The sequence below is a fragment of the Aedes albopictus genome, chromosome 3 (assembly GCF_035046485.1).
Source record: "Aedes albopictus strain Foshan chromosome 3, AalbF5, whole genome shotgun sequence".
Lineage (NCBI taxonomy): Eukaryota > Metazoa > Arthropoda > Insecta > Diptera > Culicidae > Aedes > Aedes albopictus.
In genome coordinates, this window is record NC_085138.1 from 385,851,240 (window position 1) to 385,868,148 (window position 16,909).

Below are 16,909 nucleotides of genomic sequence, written 5' to 3' on the forward strand. Positions count from 1 at the left end.
CCATCATGATCACACATCCTTACCAACACAACACACATCATAATCGCCACAATTCTATCAGTAAATACCGCCACGAACGAAAAAAATAACTGACCAGCATCCGTTGTTAGGAGCAAAAACGTCACAAAAAGAACAAAAAAATCGGGAGCATTTTATGATGAGCTTTTGTTTTCTCCGTGTTGCTTTTTTTTCCTTCGGTGGATGATGGTCTCGGAATTTAACCCGGATTGCCTGTCCTGGACCGCCCCTCCCTTCTTCCCCCTGTCAAAGGTTCAAACTCGCTCAAACCGTGGATGACCCCGTCCGATCCGCCGCTGCACGATGCACATATTTGGCTTGGTCAGTGTTTTCGAAACGGTTGTTGTGTTATTTGAGAGCGAGATCCATTCCATAGTAAAGCGGAAGGACGAGATTTTACCTGTTTCATAATGCATGCCCCGTTCTCCAAGTGTACAACGCCACTTTCCGGTAAATTGTTCCCTCCGGATAGGCTTGGTTGGTGTATACATTTCTTTTTTGTTTTGGGGATCATGTGGGGGCACTTGACTGACTACCGGCCAGGCCAGCCCAGGCCAATGACTGATGGTGCTAGTGGGTGCATCTTTTTTGCTCAGCTTCTGTAGCCGAATGTACCTACGCTGTGTGTCCAGTGCTAGCTGTGACGATTGAGTTTTTATTGAATTGCCTCAACCGGCCGGCAGGCCGTCGGCCGATAGATGAAGATGAAATGGCGAACAAAGTGGCAGCGATTAAGCTGAAATATTTACGATCTCGAACGGATGCAGGAGATTTACGAGGTTATTAATTGAAATATACGAACAATCGAGTTGGTACCAACTCTCTTAGGGGGAGAAGATTGATCCCCTTTTGAGATTCGTTTCACAGTAGTAACAGTTTTAAATTGTCACTGCATAATCGTATTATAAACATTCTAAAGACTCGATTTGCGACGAGCAAAGCTGGATTTCTTCTTCATGAAGCCTTTAGGAACTCTACGAAAATGTATCACACTTGGTTTCACTTTTGTGTCCTTGTTTTTCCATTCTAAGCTCCTCTCTTATCCTCCCTCATCTTTGTGGCGTACTTCTCAACTGGGACGCAACCTGCTTCTCAGCTAGTGTTTTATGAGCACTTTCACAGTTATTACTCATCTAATATTTTCAGCGCTATAAGCTTCAGTCATTTGATTTCTGTTGTGTAACAGTCGGATTAAAGCAGTCAATGCTGAGTAGAAGGGAAGCTAGTCAAATATAAACCATAAACTAATACATGGCTGCTAAACAAGCACCATACAACTACCAAACTTGGTTTTCTGATATCAATCACGTGTCACTGGGGTTGCCTTTACTGCACTCTATTCCAACTCCAGGAGATTTCCCGGAAGATGTGAAAACCTGAACAAATCGAATATTAGTCCCCATTTACACTACAGTATACGTTCGATAACTGCAACATGTTTACGTTTTACTTACCGAATGAAATTCGCTAACTGAAACAACTGACAGACGTCAAATAACTGTCAGTTGCTGCAGAATGCAACCAATGTGCATACGGAAAACATCGCACTGCAACAAAAGTGCATGGGAAAAACATAGCATCCCAAGTAACACACATGTTATAATAGAGTTACGACAGCGCAAGTTTTGGTTGTATAGAAGTTTATTTTACGTAATTCTAACATTGTGTTGAAATAACGTAAAATAAACTTCTATACAACCAAAACTTGCGCTGTCGTAACTTTTATGTAACATGTGTGTTGCTTGGGATCGCTGTTGACATTTAATTTTGACGAATAGCGGTGCGATATCTGCAAAATTGTTGCACTTAGCGGACTTGCAATTAAAAAGCATTGCAGTTTAAGCGTTTGCACCGAGCGAACGTCTACTGTACTGACAAATCCACAAACCAGCAGTGCTTTGTAGGCCGTTATGCGATATCATTACAGCTAGAAGCTGCAATAAAGAAACTGTTAGTATACCAACACGGCTTGTCGGATGTAAACATTAATGTCAAAACAAACTTTAAGCAGGATACATAGCTAGTACACGAATACTTTACAGCTATCCAAGCAGCTATCCATCTCTGTGTTGCACTGGCGTAGCCACGGTAGGGGTTTTAGGGTGCGTTTTCGGGGTGTCTCAGGGACGATTCAAGGGAATCAAAGGGGGTTTTAGGGGGTCTCAGGGATGTTCTAGGTGATCCCAGGTTTCAAGAGATACATAAGGTATCATGAGCGTTTCAAGGGGTCTCAGGGAGTACCTTCAATTCTAGGGGGTGTGTCAGGGGATCTCCAAAAATTCAAGGATGCATTCAGCACTTCTATCACAATTCTGTTCCAAAAATATTTTTTTCCGAATTCACACCTGCAATTTCTTTTAAATTAAGTTATTTCCAAAAGCTGATATATGAATCCCATAAAAATTCAAGGAAACTTCACGACACTTCTCTAGTAGTACATTCAAACATTGCTACAAAATGTTGCTATGCAAAACCATACTAAAGAAATCACTTAGAAAATGTTTAAGGAAAATTCTCAGAATTTCGTTAGAAATTCTTTTTCGAGTTCAGTTAGAAATTTGAATTTCCAAAATCTGTCAAAAATTCTTCAGGATTTTCCCCTATTTCTTCCCTGGAGCTATAGAAAAGAGTTTCTCAATATTCTGTTTCGAATTTCATCAAACATTACTCCAAAACTTCAAATGGAAATTTCTCTATCAATATTTCTCGAAAAGCAGGGTTTCAGGGAACGTGTGGAAAGTGACGGACGTGAAGAAAATTGCTCGCGTCAAATTAAGTGAAAATTTCTTTTGCCGAGATGTCGGGCGAATGAAAAAATATCGACGAGGGACGAAATGTCCAACGCAACACGAATATTGCTCCGGATAACCAACAGGAGAAGCATGGGAACTGCAGCGCTGAGAAACTGAAGCTACATTGTGCCATTGGTTCGGTGGTTCTGTTGCACGAAAGTTGCTGCCAAAACAATATGCGGATGAGATGTGCGGTGGAGTCCAACTGTAAATTTTGGTAAGATCAATCCAGTATTTCAATTAAATAGTTTCTGAAAAAGAGTTTACTACCCAAGTAACACAACAAGCTATTTAAGAATGGCCATTGGCGTCCTGAAATTCAATAACAACTTGCCCATAACAAACTTTTCTCTGGCCATCGTCTACGGCGCCCTGCACAAATTTTATTGCTAATGCTAATCTGTCTCGACAATGTAGTCCGCGTCGGTGATCTGTCTGACCACTGGCAACCCAAATATGAACCAAAAATTATGCATTAATCTGTGTTGAATTTTGAAATTATTCGGCAAACTTGAATTAGGCGCTGTTATAAAATAACATTACTATTGCTTTCAAGCTTGATTTGCACAATGCTCCGGTTTTGTTATGGATTAGTAAAATTTACTCATTTAATACTTCGTGTAGACTATGATTTGTTTTTAATCGGCCAACATTATTAACGCCTAAATATGTTTCCTGATACCAAAGAATAAAAATAATTATTATTCTTTGCTGAAACACTTATATTATAGTTATAATATCTCTTGAAATTTTGATTTCACTAAATGTTTTTGTGTTACTTGGGTAGATATATCAATTGAGATTTATGTTATTTAATTTTCCATTGTTTTTGTATTATAATATATTACAATTTCCATATGTATATGACGGGGTTTACATACACACGGGGGGGTTGCCTAAGCGAGTTAAATGAACTGATGCCCGGACTTAAGTTCGTGGAGTAGCCAGTCTTTTGTCATGAGTTAGCAACTTTATGTTGACTACCGAAGGAATTCAGGAATTTTAACTCACCCTGCTACAACAAACCATCAGGTAGATCATTCCCTCCCGGAGTGATTCTGCAGTCATAGGTAATCCTTGCGCTGATGGTGGGTACACTTCAATCATCATCATCATCATCACCATCATCAAAAGCAGGGTTTCAGGGAACGTTTTTATTGACTACCTAAGAAATTTCTCAAAATTTAAATCGGAAATTTTCAAAATATTTTCCCTAGAAAATATTTCAAAAACCGATAAAATTGCACCTACAAATAATGCACAGATTCCTTCAGAAATTTCTCATGATCCACCAAATCGCAAAAAAAATCTCAAAGAATGTTTTTTGTGCATAATTTTGTGAGTTGCCAATAACAAATTCTTGAATACTAGCGGCCCGCAGTCTCTTCCTTAAATTTAATTTTATCCACGAAGACGGTTAGGCTAAGGATCACAGCTTTAGAACGTTAAACCTCCTGAAACTCTCTGAAATGCCTTGAACGTCCTTTAACCCGTAGGCTACGGGGCTTACAACAAAATTTCAAACCGCTGCCAAAGAGGCAAACATCAATATTTTTCAATGAAATTTTGAGGTTCATTTCACTATTAGTTGTAGTTTCAGTTATGCTAGAAGCCACAAAAATTGAAGCTACGAGCACAGTTTTATTCCGGTGGACGTCTGGGTCAGGAGGGGTAAAAATTGCATAACCTTCCTTTTAGCAAGGCCCCATTAGTTGTAATTCAAATGAATCCATCTGAAAAGTTGTGAGTTCTTTGTATTATTGTATATTACGTCAGGCCAGGAGGTTAAGAAGTATATAGGTGGTATAGAACTTTTTCCAGGCCTCCAAAATATTTTCATTTTTGAGTCTAATTTCTATGCGCTTGTTAAAGATTTTGAGGCACGCAAGAAGTAGATTTTTCTGTCCCAATGCAGGTCTGAAGCATATTGAATTTAACTATAAGTAAAACTGGTAACACACTGTTTTTGTTAGAAAAATCATGTTTTCCACGAAAGTAAGACGATTTCACAAGAAATTGCCTACTTTTAGGTGATAGATGCGGTACCTTTTGTGAAACATTAAAAGCCTAAAAGTAGGCAATTTCCTGTAAAATCGTGTTACTTTTGTGAAAAACATGATTTTTCTAACGAAAACAGTATGTTACCATTAAATTTTACTTCTAGTTAAATTCAATATGCTTAAGACCTGCATTAGGACAGAAAAATCTACTTCTTGCGTGCCTCAAAATGTTTTACAAGCGCATAGAAATTAGACTCAAAATTGAAAATATTTTGGAGGCCTGGAAAAAGTTCTACATCACCTATATACTTCTTAACCCCAGGCCTGACGTAATATACAATAATACAAAGAACTAACAACTTCTCAGATTAATTCATTTGAATTCCAACTAATGGGGCCTTGCTAAAACCCAGACGTCCACCGGAATAAAACTGTCCTCGTAGCTTCAATTTTTGTGGCTCCTAGCATAACTGAAACTACAACTAATAGTGAAGTAAACCTCAAAATTTCATTGAAAAATATTGATGTTTGTCTCTTTGGCAGCGGTTTAAAATTTTGTTGTAAGCCCCGTAGCCTACGGGTTAATGACTCCAGGAAACTCGCCTGAACCACCCTTAAAACCTCTCAAAATGACACTAAGACCCTCGTGATACTATTGCCACATCCCTGTAATCCTCTTAGAAGTACTCTTGAATCCCCTTGGAATGCCCATAAAATGCTCCTGAGACCCCCTTAAACCTCCTGAAATGCCTTTGAAATTACCTAAAAGGCTCCCGAAACTACCCTCGCCCTCCCAGAAATTTCAATGAAACCCCATTAAATTTTTTTTTTTTTTTTTACTTATTCGTTTATTTGGAAGGCTCGGGCGCCACATGGGCATAACTGAGCCGAAATCTTTTGTTTTTACATTGATTTTACATTTTACAATTTATTACTGCCTTAAGACTATGTTAGTTTGGGAAGCCGAAGTACTCGCGGCTGTTTCGAGGTTAAGGATTGAAAAAAAAAATAAAAATAAAATTGGGACGGGTTTATGGGTTTAAAACTAAATTATTTGCTAACTTATACTAAAAACATTGATGGGACAAATTGTCCATATCTGTAACGGAACCAAAAAGAAAGGACTTTATTGGTAGACAACGACAAGAAGAGGACAAACGGAAGGGGGGCGACGACAGACAGGGTCGAACAACTAAACCAAAAGGCAGACAACGAAAACAAGGAACGTACTACATCAAAAACTGGTAAATCAGGTTCATGTATTCCAAATCAAGTCCTGCCAACACTTCTCTAACGGGTTTCTGTTGTTTTCCTCGGACCCGGAGAATTTCATGCAGCTCAGATCTGACCTCACGATACTCATCGCATCCCCACACGACATGTTCGATATCCTGGTAAGCCACGCCACAGACACAGAGATTGCTTTCTGAGAGCCCAATACGGAAGGTATGTGCATTCAACAAATAGTGGTTGGACATCAGCCGACACATTACACGAATGAAATCGCGGCCTAAATCCAACCCTTTGAACCATGGCTTCTTCGACACCTGTGGAATGATGGAGTGCAACCATCTACCCATCTCTCCATCTCTCCATTTGTGTTGCCAGCTGATCAAGGTCTCCTGACGGGCCAATGCAAAAAATTCGTCGAAGGCGATTTGACGCTCGTAAATATCGCCTCCGCTAGCGCCCACCTTAGCCAGAGAGTCCGCTTTCTCATTGCCCGGAATTGAGCAATGTGAAGGGACCCAAGCTATGGTGATTATGTATGAGCGTTTGGACAAAGCACTCAAGACTTGGCGTATTCCATTCAGGAAGTACGCTGAGTGCTTCATCGGTTTCATTGACCGAACAGCCTCCAGAGAGCTAAGACTGTCGGTAAAAATGAAGTAGTGCTCAGGTGGAAGAGTGCGAATGTACTCTAAGGTGTAGTATATAGCCGCTAGCTCAGCAATGTATACCGAACATGGCTTTTGAAGCATGTAGCTGGCGCTATGAAATTCGTTGTAGACACCGAAACCACTCGAATCATCGGTTTTCGAACCGTCTGTGAAGAACTGTCTGTCCCCGCTAACATGCCCGAACTTACTTGCAAAGATCTGTGGAATACCTACGGAACGAAAAGATTCCGGAATACCGGTGATCTCCTCCTTCATAGAGAGATCAAAATCCACTGAGGAGCTGTCGAAGTTTGAGAAGTTGTCACGATTGGTGTTAACCGGAGATGAGCTTACCTCCAGCGTCATGTACCAGTAGTACACACTCATAAAACGAGTTTGAGGGTTCTGTTCGAGCAGCTTTTCGAAATTTTCTATGACCAATGGATTCACAACCTCGCATCGGATGAGGAACCGGAACGATAACTCCGCAAAGCGGTCTGTCAGAGGCTGTACGCCAGCGAGTACCTCTAAACTCATAGTGTGAGTTGAGTTCATGCAACCTAACGCGATCCGAAGACAACGGTACTGAACCCGTTGAAGCTTCAGCAAGTGTGTTTTCGCCGCGGATTGAAAACAGAAGCTACCGTATTCTAAAACCGACAGAATGGTTGTTTGGTACAGCCTGATCAGATCTTCCGGATGTGCTCCCCACCATGTTCCGGTAATAGTTCGCATAAAGTTGATTCGCTTTTGGCATTTCTGTATCAGATACACAATGTGCTTCCCCCAGGTGCATTTGGAGTCGAACCAGACGCCGAGATATTGAGAAGACATGCTATGAGTGATTGTCTTACCCATCAGATGGAGCGGAAACTTTGCCGGTTTGTGTTTTTTAGAAAAGACAACCATCTCAGTTTTCTCCGGAGAGAACTCGATACCCAGCTTGAGAGCCCAAGTAGACAAATTGTCCAAAGTATCCTGTAGTGGTCCTTGCAAATCGACTGCTATTGATCCCGTTACAGAGACAACACAGTCATCCGCAAGCTGCCTTAACGTGCAGTTTTCCATGAGACAATCATCTATGTCTCTAACATAAAAATTGTAAAGAAGGGGGCTAAGACATGAACCCTGGGGGAGACCCATGTAGCTAATTCGTGAAACTGTCAAGTCGCCATGAGCAAAACTCATCTGCTTCTCAAACAGCAAATTATACAAAAAGTTGTTCAAAATTGGTGAAAGGCCACTTTCGTGTAGTTTGTCGGAGAGAACATCGACACAAACTGAATCAAAAGCTCCCTTAATATCCAAAAACACTGAGCCCATTTGCTGTTTTTGAGCAAAGGCTAGCTGAATTTCTGAAGAAAGTAACGCAAGACAGTCGTTCGTTCCTTTGCCTCTGCGGAAACCAAATTGTGTATCAGACAACATGCCAGTCGATTCAACCCATTTGTCCAGTCGAAAGAGAATCATCTTCTCCAACAACTTCCGTAGACAAGACAACATCGCGACTGGACGGTACGAATTATGATCCGACGCGGGTTTCCCGGGTTTTTGAATAGCTATCACTCTCACTTGCCTCCAATCATCCGGAATGATGTTGTTATCCAGGAACTGATTGAACAAGTTCAACAAGCGCCTCTTAGCGACGTCGGGGAGGTTTTTAAGCAAGTTGAACTTAATGCGATCCATTCCTGGAGCGGAATTGTTACATGAAAGAAGAGCAAGTGAGAATTCAACCATCGAAAACGGCCTATCCATGTCGTCCCTATCCTCGGAAACTTCACGAATTATTCGCTCCACGGGTACGGAATCTGGACAAACTTTTTTTGCGAACTTGAGAATCCACCGAGGAGAGCTTTCTCGATCCTCGTTTACCGACGACGCGTTACGCATTCTTCTCCCGACGTTCCAAAGAGTTCTCATTGATGTCTCGCGCGATAAACCCTCGACGAACCGACGCCAGTAACCGCTTTTCTTCGCCTTGATCAAGTTCTTAAACTTGCCTTCAAGGGCAGTGTACCGCTTGAAGTTTTCGACCGAACCGCGTTTCCGAAACTCTTTGAACGCAGCGGACTTCTCGCGATAGATTTCTGTACACTCGCTATCCCACCACGGATTGGGGGGTTTCCTGCGAACCGACGGACCTGGAACTGGCCGACGTTGTGCCTGAAGCGCGCTACTGATGATCAGTTCTGATAGAAACTGATACTCTTCCCGCGGTGGAAGAATTTCTACCGATTGCTCACCGTCGATAATTGCTTCAGCGTACTTTCCCCAGTCAATGTGTTTCGTGAGGTCGTAGGAAATGTCGATAGATGGAGGTTGACGTGAACCATTGGAAATAGAAACAACGATCGGAAGGTGATCACTACCATGGGGATCCTGGATAACCTTCCATGTACACTCCAGCGATAGTGAGCTCGAACAAATTGAGAGGTCTAATCGGCTGTCTCTAGGACGGCCATCTTTAGCTGGAGGTGCCACTCGCGTAACTTCTCCGGTGTTCAAAATTGTCATGTTGAAGTCGTCGCAGAGGTCATATATCAAAGTTGAACGGCTGTCATCGTACAGTTCCCCCCAGCCTGTACCATGGGAGTTGAAATCCCCCATGAGCAGCCGTGGCTCAGGCATAACCGAGCAGATGTGGGCGAGATCCCTGCGAGATATCGCAGTTCTCGGTGGAAGATATATGGAGGCAACACTGAGGGTTTTACCTCGGATAGTCACCTCACATGCGACGGCTTCGATGCCTGTCATCGGTTGAAAATCGACTCTGTAAAATGAGTGCTGCTTTTTGATCCCTAAAAGCACCCCTCCGTACGAGTCGGACCGATCAAGACGGATAATGTTGAAATCGGAAAAAGGTAAGGTTACATCGGGTGTCAGCCATGTTTCGGATAGCGCAAAAACATCGCATTGTAAATTGTTAACTAAAAACTTGAAAGCGTCTAATTTTGGTACGATACTACGACAGTTCCAGTGTAGCACAGAAATCATATCTTCGACCTCGGTGATTAAATTAGCCATCGAAAGATACGAATGTCGCAAGGAGGGGCATTTTAGAAGCCAACTGCTTCAAAAGAGGAGACACACAAGGAAGAAGTGCTTTGACAATGCTCTTCACTGAGTCAGAAGCATTAAAGAAGTTAAGGATGATGTCTACGATGCCAGAAAGCGTGAACATTGGAGCACCAAGGGGTTGTTCCTGGTTCTCCGAATGCTGTCCCTCTGGCTGAGAAGTCGAAAAAATTGGGACATCTGGGATTTTTGATGTTCCCGGGAGCGAAGGAAAGTCTCGTTCATCTTGGATTTTGAATCCAGGAGGTGAACGTTTGGCGCCTTTCTTAACACTCTTAGAATTTGTCACGGTGGGTTGGGGGTCACTGCTAGGCAGATTCCGAGGTTTTTTGGTGGGTCTCTGGAGCCTCACCCGTTTCCTCGTTTCACCCTTAAAAACAAAGGGAACCCCGTCCCCGACCTCAGAGTCAGAGCCCTGATCATCGAGAGACAAAGACGAGTAGATGTTGCGTGATTCAACGACCGGAGCAGCTTGTCTCAGCATTTCGGCGTAGCTTCGCCTTGAACGCTGCTGCAACGATCGTTTTTGATGTTGTTTTCGCTGTATGTACTTCGGGCAAACATTGAGATCGTGTGGACGGTCGCTACCACAATAAACACACTTGGGCGGCGTTTTACACGCACCGTCTACATGTCTCTCCCCGCATGTTGCACAGCGAGGTTTATTGCTGCAGTACTGGGCGGTGTGGCCCAGCTGCTTGCAATTGATGCAATTCATTACCTTCGGTACATACAGCCTCACAGGTAGCCGAAGTTTGCCAATCACCAGCAGATCTGGTAATGCAGATCCGGAGAAGGTCACACAAAATTCTTCAGATGGTGTGTAAACCTTCTTCTCGCCCTCCTGGGATACCGAATGCAGTTGCCGGCAATCCAGTATCTGGACAGGAGGTAGAGAAGGGTTATGGAAACGACCACAGCCTTGCATGATCGTTTCGCAGGTCAAAGATGCGTCGGCGACCTTCCCCGAAATCTCTATCGACGCGCTCGGAAGGTAAACGAAGTACTCAAGTGTAAACAACTCGCAGGTCACAATCTCATTAGCGTGTTTTCGGTCGCCTACTGTCACCCGAAGCTTAGCTGTACCGACCATGTCAATGGAGACAACGGAAGAATACCGCTTAGTCAGATCCTTGCTGATTTGAACGGTGTTCAAACGTTTGCCTTTGGGTCGGAAGAAAACAACATATGGCCCGCCAAAGTCGGGAGGGTAGGCCTTGAGGCGGGGGGACGTGGAAACAGATTTGCTGTTGGTGTCCATTGGAGAAGCAGCAGGGTGAAGGGAGACAAAGGGGTTAGCATTTATATCGCCTTGTTGGCTCGAGCAATCCGATGCCAATAACAAAGCTTCGCTGATGTGGTACGACGTACCCCCGCCATCATTGTCATCGCCCATTGTGGCAGCTAACTACCACCACGGGGCACTCAAAAATCTTAAACTAACACTTATCACGGGGACGAAATAATCAAAAAACAAGGGACAAAATTAACTTACAGGGAAAGTGAGGAAAAAAAAGAAAAAAAAAACTGCTTGTATACCAAATTAAATCTAATCAAAGAGACAGTGGAGAGGAGGGAACAACGAGGGGTAACTTTGAATACTTAGCTTTGTGCTCTAAAACAGAGGCTCGACGACGACAGGTCCAAGCGATGGGATCGCCCGCACTGGGAGGAGGCGCGCGGTTGAACGCTCTCTGCTCTTCTCTCGGTGGGCTGCTGCTGTCGACGACGATGAGCTTGGGTACTCACTGGAAGCACCCGATCACGGCCGCGCGAGCGGCGCGGTATGCGGGGGGTGCTGCACTGTTGTGCTCGATAAAATATCAATGCGCCACGTGATATAATGAAAACGTGAACTTTACTCAAGCCAAACGAACTTTTGCGGCAAAATTTGTGGCCTAGCCAACCGCACGCGTCCCACTAGGGATTATCACTTAATAACTTGATCACTCGGAAACACTAGCACGAAAAAAGCCACCGAACTGAAAAGTATCGGGAGACAAACCGGACGAACGAAAAGATGCGACTGTCTCGCACGAACGCTCGCCAAAGAGTGTGAACCCCATTAAATGCCATGAATCGGTTTCGAAACCTCCGTAATTAAACGCCATTGAAATATTCCTGAATCCCCCATCAAACGTCCCTTAGAACACCAATGCTATCAAATGCCCCTGAAACCTATCAGAACGCCCTTAAAATGTTCCTGAATCCCTATGGAATCCCCTGAATCCTCTAAAACACCCCATAAATACCCTTGGGGCTCAATCGCGTTGAACGCTTTGCGGAGCCGAAATTCATTTTTTGTATGTTGTCCACAAATACAATCTTATATATCTTATTAAATGTTTATACCAGCAGAGCGAAGAAAGTCGAAAATACATCCCATGTATGTGGAACGCCCTTACAAAGTTCCTTAAATACCATGAAACAAAACCTTGAGCTGTTATCGCGAACTAAGCTTCCTTTTTAAAGCCCAGATTCAATGTCTTTAAAGCCCTTAAATATCCTCTTTTCATGCCCTTTTTAACCCTCAAGAGGATACCTTAATTGAAGGTCCGTTTTGGGACCCTGGGGTCCATTGGACCCCAACATATATTCTCGCGTATCTCGTGATCCTTACTTTTTGAAAGGGTGATGTTTTCAGCAAATATGTTAGGAAAGTCAAGGCCTATCTAGTGATGAACAATTTATTTCGGGAAGTTTCCGCTAGGTGGTGCTAGTGAGCATTGAAAAATGCCCCCAATCTACAGGATATAACGTACCTAAACAAGCGGACATGGACAAGATGTACCGAAACAATAGGGTAAATCGCACTGCTGTAGACGAGTAGACATATATATATCCAGCGGGTCAAAAGGGGTCATTCAAATATTACGTAACGCAAAGGAATGGGAGGTGGTCTAGCGCTGTGTTACGTTTCATTCAAAATTTTCCATACAAAAGTTGTTACACGGAGAAGGGGGGAGCCCTTAAGTTGTCAAATTTTGCGTTTCGTAATATTTGAATAAACCCAAGAGGAATCAGAGACAAACAGACGTAATACTATTAAAATTTAAATCTTATATATCTCAGGATACTGATTACTTACATAGTTGATGTCTTGGGCAAAGTTGTTTGGTTGGTCAAGAACTTATAGATTATGGACCGTTTGATTCGATATTCTACCACTAGGCAGTGCTAGATAGCATGCAAATTTTTTATCTCATAATATCTCAGGATCCTGATTGCTTAGAAAAATGGTGTCTTAGTTGTTGGTTAGGTCAAAAATGTTCAGTTGATGAGCCATTTGATACGAACGCTCCTATTGGGAGACGCTGGTGCGGGATGCTTATTATTTATAGAGATGGTGTCTACATCTGTTATTTGGCAGGACATGGACCTACCGAATATAGACACTATAGAATCTACAGACTTGGGGAGAAATAGTTGAATTACGCAATTTTAGAGTGTTTTATTGTGAATTTAGTGTGTACTAAAACAAAATGACGTCACACAACCCACAGTCGTTATCGTTCCGTAAATCTCGTTTGGCTAAACGAATTGACAGATCGCTTGGTTAGGGGCCATCCATAAATGGCGTAGCATTTTTTTTGACGATTTTTGATACACCCCTTCTCCTCCTATTTTCCCATACCTAATACATGGCTCGTAGCATAATCAGAGACTCTCCCCACCATCCTAAAATGCCACTTCATCTATGGACGGCCCCTTACAGTTGTCTGCACCTTGGAAAGCATATGGAATCTATAGTGTCTATATTACCGATTATGGGATATATACAATTATACTTTGATCATAATCTACACAATTTTCCATTGCTTTCTGAAAATACAGGATGACTTAATTATGAGGCTTGCATAGAACGTTCCGTACAAGCACAGAGATCAGACATCCAAGCTCAGTTTCAAAACTGTGTAAGGAATTAAACGTTCATTTGAAATGGCAACACAAGTGGCAACATTGTGGTGGCGCTGCTATCCCAATGTTCCCACACTGTTGTCGGTGGTGAATATAAAACTTATGTAGATATGCGTACTCACCACTAATCGTAGCAACTTGCCGCATAGGTGGCGCTAGTGTTGTCAACGCTAAAAAAATTGAATCCTTGCACAGCTTTCGAGACAATTTTCTATAGGCTTGGATGTCTGTTCTCTGTGGTACAAAATATATTTTCATGAAAAATCGAATAAAATGGAATGTAAATTTCAACGTTTCCTTCCCGTAACCGGGAGGAACTCCTGGAGAGAAATTCCTGGAGGAACCCCGTGAGGAGTTCCTGGAGGAATCCTGGAAGAAATTCCTAGAGGAATCTCGAGAGCAACTCCTAGAGGAATCCCGGGAGAAATTCCTGAAAGAATCCCGAGAGGAATTCCTGGAGGAATGCCAGGAAGAATTCTTGGAGGAATCCCGGGAGAAATTCGTTGAGAAATACCGGTAAGAATTCCTGGAGAAATCCCAGGAGGAATTCCTGAAGCAACCCCCGGAGGAATTCCTGAAGAAATCCCAGGAGGAATTTCAAGTGGATTTCCTAGAAAAACTCATGTAGGAAACCCGGGAGGAAATTCTGGAGAAAACCCGGGAGCAATTCGGAGACAAATTCCTGAAGAAATTCTGGGAGGAATTCGTGGAGGAATCTCGGAAAGCATTTGTGGAAGAATCCTTTTAAGAATTCCTAGTTGAATCCCTGGTGGAATTCCTGAAGTAGTTTTGGGAGTCATTTCCAGAGGGCTTTTAAGTGGATTTCCCAGATGAAATCGTAGAGGAACCTCGGGAGGAATTACTGAAAGAATCCCTGTATTAATTTCTGGAAGAATCCTGGTAGGAGTTCCTTCAGAAATTTTGGGAGGAATTCCTGGAGGTATCCGGGTGAGTCAATTCTGAAGTAAATTATCCACCAAATTGGAAGTATTGGTATTGTGAACAGAATGTAATTATATTGTGTTATTCTCAAGATATTCAATTCAAAAGAAGCGTACTTATTTGAGGACGCTTGCCACTCGGTAATCTAGGATACTGGGCATATACGAACTAATTAGCGCCATTTTGCAGAAAAACTTCAAAATAATTTTCATTACCAAATAATCTTTGATGTATTGAACACTTTTGCCGAAGACACAAACTTTCTATACATTCCGAATCTCAAGATATTCAAGCTAAATTTAACTTTCAATCCATAATTTGAATAAACAATAGCGCCACCTACTGGGCTAATTCCAATTCAATTTGTTCGTCACAAGATTGCTCTTGGTCTATTGAATAATTTTGTCGAAGACAGCATTATTCTAGGAAGTGACGATCACAAGATACAATCATTCGTGTCGTGGGGTCCAATGGACCCCAGGGGACCAAAATCGCCCGGTTTAACTTTGACAAAAAAATAGTCTATAATACGCCATGAAATATTTGTTATTTTTGCACAAATAACTCATCGCGGTGTAGTTTGAAGGTACTGTGAAAACGGAACCGATGTGTCAATCCAAACTTTTTTGCGACCACTTCAAAGTGGCTCTGGGGTCCAATGGACCCCAGGTATCCATTAGAGGGTTAATTCGTGCACATTTCAAACTTATTCATTCCAGACCATGCCATGAAAAGAGGTTCCAGTATAATAGGCGACTTCTGCGATTTTCATAATAAATCGTATGCAAACTTTGAACCACTAACGCTAAATTATCTAGTTTCCCCGTTTCGTTGAAATTTTGCACAGTTCTCCCATTTTCGTCCTATTCAAAACAGAGCTAATAAGCGCTATTTGTTTTGTTTTGTATTTTTTGTCGGGAGTGAGCATTTATGATAACAAAAAGAACGGAAGCAACCGGTGCTTGAATTGTCTGTTTTTGGAATAGGATTAACATAGGGGCATATCTAGCTACTTTATCGGCGCTGCAGTTTTGGGGAATCAAAACGACTGTTCAAGATTTGTCCCGACGTTTTGACTCAAACAGTCGTTTTGATTCCCCAAGACTGTAGCGCCGATATAGTAGCTCGATCACACATATCAGTCGAACTCTCTTAAGTGCCATAGGGGCATAGACTGAACAAGGGTACTCATACCCTGCCTGATTTTTTTTTATTTCCATGATAAATTTCTCTCATCACCGGGCTTGTTTTGAGCAATTTTAATTTTTATCCATCGACAATGCATCTAGCAGCGATTAGAAACGTGAGTGTTTGTGGATGCTCCCAAGGGGGAGTCTTACCGTCGCTTTTGTGAAATCTCGTAACAGATATACTACTGAGACAACTTAATAATAACGGTTTTCCTACTTATGATTTTACCGACGAATACCTAACATTGTCAGTTGGTATGTGCAGCAGCACCAAGATCAGTGCCTTTTTCGACCCGACGCAAAGCGCTCTTCAGGTACAGGTAATCTTTGATATAACGTACCCTCGATATAACGTACTTTCGATATAGCGAATTCGATATAACGTACATTTTGCTGTGATATAACGTACAACATTGAAAATTTTTATTTTTTCCAAAAACAACCCCCAGATAAACTCAAATCGATGTTTTGTTGCAGCATTGAAGCAAAATGTAAGTTATATCGAAGCACAAAAACTAAATGACTATTTCGTGAATACATATGTTTTTCATTATAAGTTTTGTAAATTTCTCGAAAATCATTATTTGGGTTTAATTTCACATCGAATTCATCAACACTAGCATGAAAATATTATTTTTTTCTTCTGCTTCGGTATAACGTACAAAGAGAACATTTATTCGTACGTTATTTCGAAGAGTACCTGTAGTTGAGGATTAGTGTGAACTTTCGAATACTCCGCTCCGAGTAAAACATCTTTTTTATGGAAAGCGACACCGTAAGGCGTTCGGCCCTTGCGCCTCGTTGATTAAGAAATTAGTGTGACTGAACAGGTAAAATACGTTGGAGTCATTCATGATTCCAAGCTTTCCTGGACACCTCATAGTGAGTTCAGAATCAAGAAAGCTTGTATGGCCTTCGAGCAATGCCGGTGAACCTTTGGTAATACTAGGGGTCCAAAACCCAAGTAAGGTACACCGGGGCAAGTTGAAACGGGTGGGTCAAGATGAAACAGCGGGTTAAAATGATGTTATCCAATGATGGTAAACAGTTTGAAGGGCTTAACACATAGTTTTTGATTCAAACAATCTTTT

At 42.1% G+C, this 16,909-nt stretch overlaps 1 protein-coding gene across 6 annotated transcripts in view; it reads left to right on the forward strand.

Annotated features, from left to right (window-relative positions):
- Positions 1-16,909, forward strand: part of LOC109621530 (transcription factor collier) — a 409,396-nt gene that overhangs the window by 86,367 nt on the left and 306,120 nt on the right. The window lies entirely within an intron of this gene.